The sequence below is a fragment of the Elephas maximus genome, chromosome 1 (assembly GCF_024166365.1).
Source record: "Elephas maximus indicus isolate mEleMax1 chromosome 1, mEleMax1 primary haplotype, whole genome shotgun sequence".
Classification (NCBI taxonomy): domain Eukaryota; kingdom Metazoa; phylum Chordata; class Mammalia; order Proboscidea; family Elephantidae; genus Elephas; species Elephas maximus.
The window spans coordinates 222,869,829-222,885,915 of NC_064819.1; positions in this window are offsets into that span (position 1 = coordinate 222,869,829).

A 16,087-nucleotide genomic window follows, 5' to 3' on the forward strand; every position below is an offset into this window, starting at 1 on the left:
CCATCTTTCCAGTCTCCTTTTTTTCCTCTTGAGGAGGCAGAGACTTGGAACATGTCTACATATGAATGTTTTATTACCTGAAGTGCTAGTGTGATGTCTGAAATGGTCAGCCTTAAGTGATATCTTAAAATTGTAGAAAATTAATAAAACAGATGAGAAAAACAACAGGAGAAAAAAAGCTAACATAACTCTACCACCTCCAGTTACCCCTGTTAAGATTTGGTGTGTACATTTTAAAATTTTTCTTTATGCATAAACAGTTTTTTACATTTCTCAGATAAAAAAGGCAGAATCATACTGTTTAAAAAAAATTTTTTTTTAATTTTAAAATATTTTTCCAACTTGAAAGTTTTTTTTTTTTTTTTTGGCTCTTATTTTTTTCTGGTTTGGTAATTAGTTCCTGCTGGAGGAATAGAATTATTTCTTGGATAGCAATATGACTTAATGGCCTGGGGACTCATAAATACTAGATTTGTAATCCCAGTTATCCTATTAACTATGTGACCTAGGTCACAGTCTCTCAGTTTTACTGGAAAATAAGAAGTTATTTCTGGTCAGTTTGAACTACATTCAATCTCAAACCCAGATTGCACTTGGGAAGCTGGAGTCATGCTGAAGACATTAGCGTTCTGGTACCCCCTAGTGGCCACCTAAATATCACAAAACCTGGTGCTTTTCCTTCCTAAACTAAAAAAACCAAACCCGTTCTGAAGTCGATTCCAACTCAGCGACCTCAGAGTAGAACTGCCTCATAGGGTTTCCAAGGCTGTAATCTTTACAGAAGCAGACTGCCACATCTTCTCCCTTGGAGAGGCCGGTGGGTTCGAAACGACCACCTTTTCTTTAGCAGCCGAGTGCTTTAACCACTGCACCACCAGGGCTAAACTACAGGCAGGGAAATACATTTTTGCCTATAGAGCACTTATTACCTCACTTTGAGCCATTGTGTCAGAGACCACATTCAAATCATTCTCATTCCTGCCTGATTTTCTTGGTCTTTCACATTTCCCCCTTTCAGCTGAATATCACTTCATCTCCATTTTCGGACCCTTTAGAAAATAAAAGGGAAAATAACTTGATATGGGAGATGCTCCTAAAGTGTCGATTCCCATTGGTCGTACGTTTCTTGGGGGGAGGCACCAACTCTGTCTTCTCCTGTGTCCCTGCCCCACACACTGTTGAGCACTGAGTAAGCGCTCACTGAATAACTGATCGATGCATGATGAATTCCAGGATTTGAAACAATTCTTTAAACTCTGAGTTGGTGCTGTTTCAACTGAAGTTTAAAGGATGAACTGGGTCGACTATAAAGCCTGACGTGTATTAGGAGCTCAATGAGTCCTTGGTGAATGAAAAGAATATGTATTATATAATCAGGGGTTTTCAATAAATGCATGCATCTTTAAATACCATTGTATTCATTTAATATCATTGTGATAAATTTCCCATTAAAAATTCTTTAGAAATGTAATTTTTAATGGATATAAACATATCATCATATGGCTATATCATATTTTGTTTAGAATTTTTGCTGTTATAAAATAGCTGAAATGAAAATCTTCAGGCAATTAATACCCATTGAGCTTTGCCAGCCTTCAGTTACTAATTATTTGAAACTGTCAATTATTCAACTCCTCCCAGAATGTTGTTTGTATTAGACCTACAGTCCCCAAACCTCTGTAATGAGTAATTGATTTATATGAGAAGGGAAGTTGCTTTTCTGCTTTGTGGTTTTTTGTTTTTTAATTCATACCATAGACGATGCTAATGACTTTCAATCCTGCTTAAATTCAATGCAAAGTTTAGGCACCAGAGGGAGATCCCTTAGCATAGTAAAATCACTGGATTTTGTACTGTTTAGTATGAGAGATTTCCGCAAGAATAGTTGGCGGAGTATAATTCTCATTGTTGACTGCACACATTTTTGTGGTTTTGACTTTAAAACCATTACACTGGGGCTAGGATTCTGGCATCTAATGATGAACTACGACGAGGTCAACAGACAATAAAATCGTGTCTTCATTCATTTGTTGCCTTAATTTTTATGTATACATGTAATTCTTGCAACAAAGAATTACTGTGGTTTAATATATACAAGTATATCATAAATAGGTGAATTTGAAAATAAAATTCAGAAAAAAGTAGAAAATAGAATTTTAACAATGTAGACAAGTCACTAGAAAAAAAATCTTTGTAAGAAAATAAAATAACTGCTTTCTCTAACTTAATCTTGGCTTGAATATTGTTATTGTTAGGTGCCATTGAGTCATTTCCTACTCACAGTGACCCTATGTACAATGGGGCGAAACAGTGCCCAATCCTGCGCCATCTTCAAAATTCTTGTTATACTTGAGCTCATTGTTGCAGCCACTGTTGCAATCCATCTCGTTGTCCTCTTTTTCGTTGACCCTCTACTTTATCAGGATATGATATCCTTTTCCATGGATTGGCCCCTCTTGATAACATGTCCAAAGTGTGTGAGATCAAGCCTTGCCATCCTTGCTTCTAATGAGCCTTCTGTCTGTACTTCTTCCAAGATAAATTTGTTCGTTCTTCTTGCAGTCCATGGTATATTCAATATTCTTCACCAACGCCAAAATTCAAAGGCATCAGTTCTTTTTGGTCTTCCTTATTTATTGTCCAGCTTTCACATGCATATGAGGCGACTGAAAACACCATGGCTTGGGTTAGGTGCTCCTTAGTCCTTAAACTGACATCTTTGCTTTTTAACGCTTTAAAGAGATCTTTTGTAGCAGATTTGCCCAATCCTACATGTCATTTGATTTCTTGGCTGCTGCTTCCGTGGGCGTGCTTGAATATTGCTCACAAGAAACTACAGTAAAAACAAAACAAAAACAAAAAACAAACCAGTTGCTGTCGAGTCGATTCCAACTAATAGCAACCCTGTAGGGTTTCCATAGGGTTTCCAAGGAGCAGCTGGTGGATGCCAACTGCCAGCCTTTTAGTTAGTGGCCAAGCTCTTAACTACTACACCACCGGGTCTCCAAAGGGAAGAAGCAATACTATATTTACTCCCTTAATCAGACAATTGCAATCTAACAAATTAATTTTAAACATGCTTGAGAAGATTGAAAGGAAATAACATTCCAATTCTAACATTTAAGAAGATATAAACTGGCTTTGTACTATGTCTGTAACTCAGGAATCCTGAAAATGATGTCCAAGAGAGTCACCAGACAGAATTCAGGTGGTCTGTAAACGTGGGTGGGAAAAATTTTCCTATTTATTCTCACTAATCTCTAACTGAAATTTACTATTTTGTTAAATTTTTAATATGGGCCACAAATCACCTTTAGAAATCACAGGTGTTTTCGTATCACATTACAGTCGTTTCAGCTATCTTGAAATACTGTTTCTCATCACTACTACAAAATTTCCATAGTTTGACCTATTATTAGATCTTGTTATTCACTGTGCTAATAAAGAATCACATGTATCACTCTATTATAGATTTGTCTTTTTAATGTTTTGATAATGATTTCAATGTAGTTTTCCTCTTTGTATTAGATAAGACATTTAACCACTTTGGGGAAGGGGTCTATGGCACAAAAACAGTTAAAAACAGCTCTTGTTATTTTTTTTCTCCCTTTTCCTCAATTTTCGTTTTTGCAAAGATGCTGAAAGTTATGACGGTTTGTTTTTATATATTTTTTGAGTCAAAGAAGAAATACATTATAGTGTATTATTCTTCCCATCTCAAATCTCACTTGTTATCAATCCTATCTTTTCCAGCTCATTGCCTTCAAGTGATTCTTAAAAGAAATACCAAATTTCATCTGTGTACATGGTTGAGTCATCCTTAACCTCATCATTAGGTAATTAAAAAAAAAAAAATGAAATGGATGAGAGAGTATTTGGATTTTTTTTTTCCTGTATTTAATGCTGTATTCTTCCCCAGATTCCCTGTTAATCCAGAACTAAAACCATTCCCAAAGCCAATTCTTCAGACAAAGGTTAGACGGGACTATAAGACATAAAATGATACTCGTGAAGAGTGTACTTCTTAGTTCAAGTAGATACTTGAAACTAAATGGGCAGCTTCTGCCCGGAGGCGAGATGAGAAGGCAGAAAGGGATAGAAGCTGGTTGAATGGACAGGGGAAATCCAGGGTAGAAAGGGGCAGTGTGCTGTCACATTATCGGGATTGTAACTAGGGTCACATAAATGTGTGCATAAATTTTTGTATGAGAAAGTAACTTGAGCTGTAAACTTTCACCTGAAGCACAATAAAAAATAAAGCTGTATTCTTGAAATATTTTAAAGATCGTGAAAATGAGAGATTTGAGAGAGCTGTTTAAAATGTAAGGCAAGAAGCAAAATCCAACAACTATTTCTTTCACTTATGTTCTCAATTTTTATGTTGACCTTTAGTTTTTTAGTATCAAGCACATACAGATGCGCTATAACTGGAATAAACCAAACCTGTTGCCCTAGAGTCGATTCCCACTCATAGCGACCCTAAAGACAAAGTAGAACTGCCTCGTAGGGTTTCCAAGGAATGGCTGGGGGATTTGAACTGCTGACCTTTTGGTTAGCAGCCAAACAGTTAACCACTGTGCCTCTAGATACAATTTATGTGCAAACAGTTAACGTGATCGGCTGCTAATGGAGAGGTTGATGATTGGAGTCTACTCAGAGGCGCGTCAGAAGAAAGCCTTGGTGATCTATGTCCAAAAAATCAGCCATTGAAAACCCTGTGGAGCACAGTTCTCCTCTGACTCACCTGGGGTCACCCTGAGTCAGAATCAACTCTGTGGCCACTGGCTACTGGTTATGTTCCAGGCACTGTACTAAGTGCTTCACTCACGATGGGGTATGATATCCTCAGAAAAACCCTGGAAGCAACTATTTTTATTGCATTATGTGTATAAGGAAACCAAGTCTCAGAGATTTCAAGTTACTGGCATAAGACCACTCAGCTAGTCAATGACAGAGCCAGAATTTAAACTTGAATCTGTGGACTCCAAAATGCAAGTTATGGCTTTGGATTTGAGGTTACTATGCTTTTAGTATGTAATTGTGTAATTACACTCATTAAAAAAAAAAAAAAAAAGAGTGACTATGGCCCTGGACACCCTTATAGCTCAATAATGAAGTCACTCCTGAGGTTCACCCTTCAGCCAAAGATTAGACAGGCCCATAAAACGAGACTAAAAGGGCACACCAGCCCAGGGGCGGGGACTGGAAGGCAGGAGGGGACAGGAAAGCTGGAATAGGGAACCCAAGGTTGAGAAGGGAGAGTGTTGACATGTCATGGTGTTGGCAACTAATGTCACAAAACAATATGTGTATTAATGGTTTAATGAGAAGCTAGTTTGCTCTGTAAACCTTCATCTAAGGTACAATGTAAAAAAAGAGTAACTATCTTGTCAATGGAAATTTGAGCCAAGGGATTATGTGGATGATAAGCCATATTATGAGTTATTAATATGTTAATGCCTCAGTAGAAGAAAAAGAACAGCTAAGTACCACCCATATTTTAATAAAATGGGGTTCCTGGGTGATGCAGATGGTTTGCACTCAACAACTAACCTAAAGATTAGTGGTTTAAATCCACCTGGAGCCATCATGGAAGAAACGACTATCTGCTTCCATTAAAATTCCAGCAAAGAAAACCCTGTGGAGCAGTTCTGTTCTGTAACACATGGGGTTGCCACGAGTCGGAATCAGATCAACAGCAACTAACAGCCACCTGTTTTAAAATAATGATCTGGAATGGTGAGATAGGGTGGAAATTGTTTTTGCGTATCAGTAGAAGTAGTATCATTGGGCACAAATTAATTCACAGGCTTTTATAACAGGCTGAACGCCCTATCGAAAAGGGAGGAAGTCTTCTCAGAGAACTTGGTGTAGAGGGTTGGACAACTGTAAATCCAGTAATGAGAAAGGGGGCTGGATGCCTCTCATACTTCAGGCCACCAAGCAGCTGAGAACCAGTAGGTAGTTATTTTGAAGCAAAATTATTTTTGTGAACAGATGGAAGTGATTTGATTAGGATGAACTGGCTCACTCTTCAACCAAAGAGCTGATATAAAAATTGTGTTTTGCTATCTTGGTAAAATCAAAATTCTGTTCATATAAATTATTCCAATCCCCGGCTGATCTTTGACAACATTTCTGTTCAGTTGTTTGAACCGAACGTAGAAAACTAAACAACACACCGTTTTATTTTATAAGTCTGAGAAAGTATTCTTTCATTTCATCATTTCCCAGATGGAATGTGATTTGAACTGCTGAAATCCTAATAACCGTGGTTTTGGAGAAGATCCATCAGCCGCCTTCCATTATCCAGAGTTCTGGATGTAGTAGTTGGTGACTTGGGCGAGGAATTGGAATTCCAGCCCCAGCTTTTGTTACTAATTAACTGTGTGACATTTCACTGGGTTTTCAATCACCCTGCCACTTACTGCCCTTGTGTATAAGCAGTAAATTTCCTCTAACTCTGTTGTTTGTTGCTGTGAAGTCAACTCAGCTCATGGCAACTCCATGTGTGCAGAGTAGAACCGCTCCATAGGGTTTCCAAGGCTGTGATCTTTCAAAAGCAGATTGCCAGACCTGTCTTCCGAGGCGCCTCTCAGTGGGTTCAAACTGCCAACCTTTCAGCTAGGAGTGGAGGGCTTAACCGTTTTTGCCACCCAGGGGCTCCCTTTTAGCTCTGGGGAAAATTCTTACCTTTTCTTATTTTATCTCTTAGAGTTCTGGTAAGAGTCACCTCCCCAGTGAAGTCTTTGCCAGCTTCTCGTCATGTGCCTTTTGACTCCAGCCACTACTTGTTTGCAGTGCTTCTCTGTGACTTTTTTTTTTGTGGTGCATTTTATGTTTTTTTCTCTTTTGCAAGTTTATCTGTTTATTATTCCTCATTAACCTGAAACTTGCTGGAAATGAAGACACTTAAAGCACTTACTGATGAAAGTCAAAGACCACAGCCTTCAGTATGAATTACACCTGAACATGAAGAAAAGAAAATCCTCACTACTGGGCCAATAAACAATACCACAATAAATGAAGAAAAAATTGAAGTTGTCAAGGATTTCATTCTACTTGGATCAGCAATTAACATCCATGGAAGAAGCAGTCAAGAAATCAAACAATGTATTACGTTGGGCAAACCTGCTACAAAAGACCTCTCTAAAGTTTTAAAAAGCAAATGTTTCGATTTCGTGGGTAAGGTACACCTGATCCCAGCTGTGGTCTTTTCTATGGCCTCATATGCATGCAAATACTGGGCAATAAAAGAGGAAGACCGAAGAATTGATGCATTCAAATTGTGCTGTTGGTGAAGAATATTGAATATACTGTGGACTGCCAGAAGTACAAATACATCAGCCTTAGAAGAAATACCACCAGAATGCTCTTCAGAAGTGAGGATGGAGAGACTTCAGCTCACTTACTTTGGACACGTTAGCAGGAAAGACCGATCACTAGAAAAAGACATCGTATTTGGTACAGTAGAAAGAGAGTCAGTGAAAACAGGGGAAACCCTCAGTGAGATAGATTGACTCAGCAGCCACAACGTGGACTCAAACATACCAACGATCATGAAGATGGCTCAGAACAGGCAATGTTTCATTCTCTTAGACATGAGATCAGCATAAATTGGACCTGACTCATGGCAACTAACATCAATTCTCAGAAAACTCATCATATATTCTAACCAGTGCTCTGTACTGAGCAGCTATTAACTAATTGTGGATGACTTTTCAAGTGAAATAAAGGCAGCTGACACTCTTAAATCAGTGTTTTGTATCTAATGATCAAACTTTAAGAATTATCTCAAGAGACAACCGTTCCTGGGAAGCCTAAGGCTGTCAGTTCTTTAAAAAAATGATTAGCTGGTTGCTTTGCTTGCTGTATGTTGCTTCCTTCTTCTTCTCTTCTACTAGAGGAAGTTTTATGTTAAGTGGATTTATGGCCACTAATGCATAAATAATGCATAAATAGGGTATTTTAATTGAGGTCAAATCTGTGAATCATCAAAGGATAAAATCTCTTTCCAAAAATTAGTCGAATTTATATTTATGATGCTGCTGAGAGAAATAGACAAGGATCTCTTTATATATATGAGATTGGCTAGACTTCAACTGGTAATAAAACCTAGCCTGGTCTGAATCAGAAAAATCATCAACATGGTTTTGAATGCTTTTGTGAAAACCCCTACAGGAAGTTAGAGTCAACACAGAGAAGTCAGGGTAGGGCATATGAACTTTTTAGTAACTTTTTGGTAATGGGAATTATTTATTGCTTTTTGAAAGAAAGTTGGCACAATTTTAAAAGATCCGAAGCATGTCTAAAATCGGGTCAGGAAAATCCCACACTCCCCTACCCAAAGCCGTAAGATTGTCCAAAATAACAAAGACCTTTTAAAGATCCAGAAGAAGCTGGTGTTTTCCTCAACTTAGAAACCACATTTGCTTTTGAATGTTGATTTTAACAGAATGTTTGACAAATTATCATCTTTTGGGAAAGGATTTTTAACAATGGTCCTTCAAAAGTTCCAACTTGTGGGAAAAAAACGATGCTAAAAACTGCATTAATTTTTTAATTGTTGTCTCAGAGTCAACCTGACTGGCCTGGCTTAGGTGATTGTGAGGTAAAGAATTTAACTTAACTCAAAGAATTTAGTCTTTGTTCTTGGTTCTGAGAGATGACCTCTAAAACCTTGGATGTTTGAAACCCCTATGATTGAAGAGTCTTTGATGAGGACTCTAGACCACACCTAACAGTTTATGACTCATATTGGGTGGGAGTTGATTCTGGCAGAAAGATCCACCTCATGACATCAACCTCAAGATACTGACCTCGTGATGTCAAACTCGTGTATTCAACAGACCTCAGGGAAGAGGGGCTGGAGTTTGAATTATGTAATGAGACCCCCCCAATAAAAACTCTGAAAATGGAAGCTCCACGGGCTTACTGGTTGGTGATAGACATCGACGAACATAGAAGGGTAGCACGGCTCTTTTTGGGCCAGGGAAGCTTCACGTCGGGATGACTCCCAGACATCTCTTCATTTGTATCCTTTTTGGTGTAATAAAACTTTAATCATAAGCATAGTGCTTTCCTGAGTTTTTGAGTCATGTTAGCGAAATATTGAACCCAAGAGAGTGGTGGGAGTCAACAGGTCAGAAGTGAGCGGTGATGGGGATCCCTGAGTTATGACTGGCATCCTGTGGAGGGTAAAGGAAGTCTCTAAGTTCATAGCCAGCACGTCAGAAGTAAGGGTGTGTGGGGATTCCCAAGTTTATGGTTGGCTTTTCTAGTCCTTTTTTGCATATCTTGTGGGGGATTTTCTACTCTGTGCTTTAAAATAAAAATCCTGATAGCTAACACTCATTTGATACTTTGTCCCAGGCTCTGTACTAGGCACTTTACATGCATTAATTCATTTAACACTTAACAACAAGCCCAAGCCCAAAGATTAACTACTATCATTACCTCTATATTACTAGGAGGAAATAGGCCTAAGGAGGTTGAGGAATTTAACCCAATATCACAGGGCTAGAAAATAGGCAAGCCAGGATTTGAATTCAGAAAGACTGGCTCCAGAGTCTGTCCACTTAACCACTGTTTGAGGGCCTCAAAGTCCAGGGGTAAATCCAAGGACTTTCAGTTTCTTTCTTTTTCAAATTGTGCTTCAGGTGAAAGTTTACAGAGCAAATTAATTTCTCATTGAACAATTAATACACAAATTGTTTTGTGATATTGGTTACCAACCCCTGATGTGTCAACAATCTCCCCTTCTCCACCCTTCTGTGTTTCCATTTCTCCAGTTTTCCTGCCCCTCCCTGCCTTCTCATCTTTGCTTTTGGGCTGGTATGCCCATTTAGTCTTGTACACATGGTTGAACTATGAAGCACCTTCCTCAGGTGTGTTATTGTTTGCCATATAGGCCTGTCTAATCTTTGGTTGAAGGGTGACCCTCAGGAGTGTCAGTATTTTTAATACACGAAAAGATCTCTCACAAAAATTTATTCTTTATAAGAGCTTCATATATATATGTGTGTGTGTGTATGTGTCATGGATTGAATTGTGTCCCCCCCAAAATATGTGTCAACTTGGTTAGGCCATGATTCCCAGTATTATGTGGTTGTCCTCCATTTTGTGATTGTAATTTTATGTTAAGAGAATTAGGGTGGGATTTTATCACCACCCTTACTCAGATCACCTCCCTGATCCAGTATAGGGGGAGTTTCCCTGGGGTGTGACCTGTGCCACATTTTATCTCTCAAGAGATAAAAGAAAAGGGAAGAAGCAGAGAGTTGGGGACCTCATACCACCAAGAAAGCAGCACCAGGAGCAGAGCACGTCCTTTGGACCCGGAGTCCCTGCTCTTGAAAATCTCCTCAACCAGAGGAAGATTTATGACAAGGACCTTCCTCCAGAGCCGACAGAGAGAGAAAGCCTTCCTCTGGAGCCAACACCCTGAATTGGACTTGTAACCTACTGGATTGTGAGAAAATAAATTTCTCTTTATTAAAGCCATCCACTTTTGGTATTTCTGTTATGGCAGCACTAGATAACTAAGACAATGTGAAAAAGTATAAATATAAAACTCCCACAGTTCATTTGTGATCCGATTTCATTTAAGGGTTGTGTCATTGTTGTTAGGTGTCACTGAGTTGGTTCTGACTCATAGTGACCCTATGTACAACAGAACGAAACACTGCTTTGGCCTGCGCCATCCTCACAATCGTTGCTATGTTTGAGCCTGCGGCCACGGTGTCAATCCATGTCTCGAGGTCTTCCTCTTTTTTGCTGACCCTTTACTTTACCAAGCATGATGTCCTTCTTCAGGGACTGGTCCCTCCTGATAACATGTCCAGAGTACATGAGATGATCTCATGCCATCCTTGCTTCTTAGGGGCATTCTGTCTGTACTTCTTCCAAGACGAATTTATTCATTCTTCTGGCAGTCCCTGGTATATTAAATATTCTTCGCCTACACCATAATTCAAAGGCATAATTCTTCTGTCTTCTTTATCCGTGATCCTGCTTTCACATGCATATGAGGCAATTGAAACCACTATGGCTTGAGTCAAGTGCACCTAGTCCTCAAAGTGACATCTTTGCTATTCAACACTTTGAAGAGGTCTTTTGGAGCAGATTTGCCCAATGCAATACATCATTTGATTTCTTGACTGCTGCTTCCATGGCTGTTGATTGTGGATCCAAGTAAACTGAAATCCTTGACAACTTCAGCATTTTCATCTTTTATCATGATGTTGTTTATTAGTCCAGTTGTGAGGATTTTTGTTTTCTTTACGTTGAGGTATAATCCATACTGAAGGCTGTGGTCTTTGATCTTCATCAGTAAGTCCTTCAAGTCCTCTTCACTTGCAGCAAGCAAAGTTGTATCATCTGCATATCGCAGGTTGTTAATGAGTCTTCCTTTAATCCTAATCCTGCGTTTTTCTTCATATAGTCCAGTTTCTCAGATTATTTGCTCAGCATACAGCTTGAATAGGTATGGTGAAAGGATACGACCCTGAGGCACACCTTTCCTGATTTTAAACCATGCTGTATCCCCTTGTTCCATTCGAATGACTGCCTCTTGGTCTATGTACAGGTTTTGTGTGAGCACAATGAAATGTTCTGGAATTCCCATTCTTTGCAATGTTATTCATAATTTGTTATGATCCACACAGTTGAGTGCTTTTATATAGTCAATAAAACACAGCCAAACATCTTTCTGATATTCTCTGCTTTCAGTCAAGATCCAGCTGACAGCAGCAGTGATATCCCTCTTTCTACATTCTCTTCTGAATCAGCTTGAATTTCTGGCAGTTCTGAGTTGATATACTGCTGCAACCAGTTTTGAATTATCTTTAGCAAAATTTTACTTGCGTGTGATATTAATGATATTAATTTGATAATTTCTGCATTCTGTTGGATAATCTTTCTTTGGAATGGGCACAAATATGGATGTCTTCCAGTTAGTTCACCGAGCAGCCATCTTCCAAATTTCTTGGCATAGACAAGTGAGTGCTTCCAGGGCTGCATCTGTTTGTTGAAACATCTCAACTGGTGTTCTGTCAATTCCTGGAGGCTTGTTTTTCTCCAATGCCTTCAGTGCAGCTTGAACTTCTTCCTTCAGTACCGCTGGTTCTTGACCATATGCTGCTTCCGGAAATGGTTGAATGTCTGCCAATTCTTTTTGTTACAGTGGCTCTGTGTAATCCATCTATCTTCTTTTGGTGTTTCCTGCATTGTTTAATATTTTGCCTGTAGAATCCTTCAATATTGCAACTCTTAGCTTGAATTTTTTCTTCAGCTCTTTCAGCTTGAGAAATACTGAGCATATTCTTCTCTTTTGGTTTTCTAAAAAAACCAAAAGTCTTTGCACATTTCATTATAATATTTTACTTTGTCTTCTCAAACCATCCTTTGAAATCTTCTGTTCAGCTTTTTTATTTCATCATTTCTTCTGTTTGTTTTAGCTGCTCTACGTTCAAGAGCAAGTTTCAGAGTCTTTTTCGACATACATTTTTTCTTGCTTTCTTCATGTATGATATCCTTGATGTCATCCCACAACTTGACTGGTCTTCGTTCATTAGCTTTCAATGCATCCAATCTATTCTTGAGTGGTCTCTAAATTTAGGTGGATGTACTCAAGGTCATAATTTGGCTCTCATGGACTTGTTTTAATTTTCTTCTGCTTCAACTTGAACTTGCTTATGAGCAATTGATGGTCTGTTCTACAGTTGGCCTCTGGCCTTGTTCTGAGTGATGATACTGAGCTTTTCCATGGTCTCTTTCCACAGATGTAGTTGATTTGGTTCCTGTGTATTCCATCTGGTGAGGTCCATGTGTATATTTGCCATTTATTTTGTTGAAAAAAGGTATGCGCAATGACAAAGTCACTGGTCTTGCGAACTTCTATCATGTGATCTCTTGTGTGGTTTCTATCACCAAGGCCATATTTTCCAACTACTGATCCTTCTCTGTTTCCAACTTTCACATTCCAATCACCAATAATTATTAATGCATCTTGATTGCATGTTTGATCAACTTCGGACTACAAAAGCTGGCAAAAATCTTCAATTTCTTTATCTTTGGCTTTAGTGGTTGGTGGGTAAATTTGAATAATAGTTGTATTACCAGGTATTTCTTTTATGCGTGTGGATATTATCCTATCACTGACAACGTTTATTTCAGGATAGATTTTGAAACGTTCTTTTTTTGACAATAATGTGACACCAGGGTTTCTCTCCAATTTGTCATTCCCAACATAGTAGGCCTTATGATTATCCCATTTAAAATGGCCAATACCAGTCCATTTCAGCTCACTAATACCTAGGGTATCAATCTTCAAGTGTTCCATTTCATTTTTGATGACTTCTAATTTCTTAGATTCATAAACATACATTTCATGTTCAGATTATTAATGGATGTTTGCAGCTGTTTTTTTCTCATTTGGAGTCATAGCACATCACCAAATGAAGGTCCCAAAAGCTTTATTCCATCCACACCATTAAAGTCGACTCTACTTTGAGGAGGCAGCTCTTCCCCAGTGGTATTTTGAGTGCCTTCCAACGTGGTCTATTGAGTGCTCATCTTCCAGCACTATAGCAGACAGTGTTCCGCTGCTATTCATAAGGTTTTCACAGGCTGATTTTTTTGTAAGTAGATTGCCGGGTCCTTCTTCCTAGTGTGTCTTAGTCCGGAATCTCCACTGAAACCTGTTCACCATGGGTGACCCTAATGGTATTTGAAATACCTTTGGCATAGCATTCAGCATCACAGCAACACAGTAGCCACTACAGTAGGACAAACTACCAGAGGAGTAGTGGTCAATTAAGGGTAAATCTGGTAATTGCCAACTTGATTAAAGCAAAGAAAATGCTTCACCCTACAATATTTTCACTAAGTTGTCTATTATTTCTAGCTACCAAGAAGGAGGGCTTGTTTTTGTCTGGAAAAACTCTGCCAACTATATGAATCAGTTCTAGTTTTTCAATAATACAGCTACAGACTTTTCCTCCTGGCTATCTCCCTCTGCCATCATCTTTGGTGACATCAACATCCACCTGTGTGACCCATCCAACACTTGGCCATTCAAGTCTTGATTACCTCTTTCACAGCCAGAAATATTTTTCTTATATTTCAACTGAGCCACCTGTTCCCATGGTTACAACTAGATCAGGAAATTGCACTCTCTACAGTTTTAAGCAACCCACTACAACTACCACCTGTTGCCCTTTCAATTCACATAGGAGAATAGTCCCATTGCAACAGTGTTTTGACCTCATTGAGACCTATTATTCTTGAATCTCATCCTTTTATTTTTTTTAACTATCTGTTTGCTTTCATTTTTCTCCTATCTTTGTTTTCTTTCACTACCCAGCTCAAATTCCATGATCTATCATTTCAGCGCTCCCTCGCACACACACACAATTACCTTGTTCCTCTCTCTATCTTACTTGCCTGGCATAACCCTAACCTTGGTTGAAGGTAACTATTTTTCATTTTCTCAAACAATTGAAAGGTATGGGGAAAAAAAAAATCATACAATTGAGCTAATTGCTTTCATTTTAGAACCATGCCCATAAATCTCAAGAGGTCACTCAACACTGCTGAGGCATTTCACCAGTTTCCCTGTACAGTGTTTCTCAAACTTTTCTCATTCCTCTGTCACTTAAATGATATTTGCTGTATCTGAACACTACGGAAAACCTGGTGGCGTAGTGGTTAAGTACTACGGCTGCTAACCAACAGGTCAGTAGTTCAAATCTGCCAGGCATTCCTTGGAAACTCTATGGGGCAGTTCTACTCTGTCCTATAGGGTCACTATGAGTCAGAATCGGCTCGATGGCAGTGGGTTTGGTTTTTGGTCTGAGTGTTTTTTTTTTACTACCCATACAATGATTTACTAAATAGTTTATCTTAATTTAATTCAACCTGAACATGTACCCATATTCTACACCTTGTTGTAGACCAGGGCTTGGCAAACTATAGCTCACAGGCCAAGTCCAGCCCCCTGCCTGTTTTCATATGGCCTGTAAGCTAATAATGATTTTTACATTTTTAAATAGTTGATTAAAAAGTCAAAAGAAGAATAATATTTTGCTACTCTATGTGAGATTAGACACAATGTGACGTGATGTAAAATTCCAATGTCAGGCTCCATGAATAAAGTTTTATGGGAACAAAGCCCCACTAATTTGTTTATGTTTTGTTTATGTTTTTTTCACACTATAATACAGAGTTGAGGAGTGTGACAGAGACTACACATGGCACTATCATTGCTTTGCACTGCTAGTGGATACCCTACAAATCGCAGAAGTGTGGCTATAATGCTACAGTGTTTTGAGGGCCACATGTATCACCATATTGGAACATTTTCTTTTTTTAAATACTGGTGCATACCCAATATATCAAAACAAGAAAAAAATAGAAAAATGGCCTTTGAATGTCATGCTTTTAAGACACAATAGAGCATCTTATTTATGTAGAATTAGCTGGTAAAGTATTATGCTTATTACACAGTGACACTATGTTGTTAGGTGCTGTTGATTAAGTTCTGACTCTTAGTGACCCTATGTACCACAGAATGAAACACTGCCAGGTCCTGCACCATGCTCACAATCGTTGTTATACTTGAGCACATTGTTGCAGCCACTGTGTCAACCCATCTCATTATGGTCTTCCTGTTTTTCACTGACCCTCTACTTTATCAAGCATGATGTCCTTTTCCAGGGACTGATCCTTCCTGACAACATGTCCAAACTATGTAAAACACAGTCTCGCCATCCTTGCTTTTAAGGAGCATTTTGATTGTACTTTTTCCAGGACAGATTTGTTCATTGTTTTGGCAGTCCATGGTATATTCAATATTCTTCTCCAACACCGCAACTCAAAGGCATCAGTTCTTCTTCAGTCTTCCTTATTCATTGACCAGCCTTCGCATGAATATGATGCAATTGAAAATACCATGGCTTGGGTCAGGCGCACCTTAGTCTTCAAGGTGACATCTTTGCTTTTCAACACTTTAAAGAGGTCTTTTGCAGCAGATTTGCCCAATGCAATGTGTTTTTTGATTTCTTAACTGCTGCTTCCATGGGTGTTG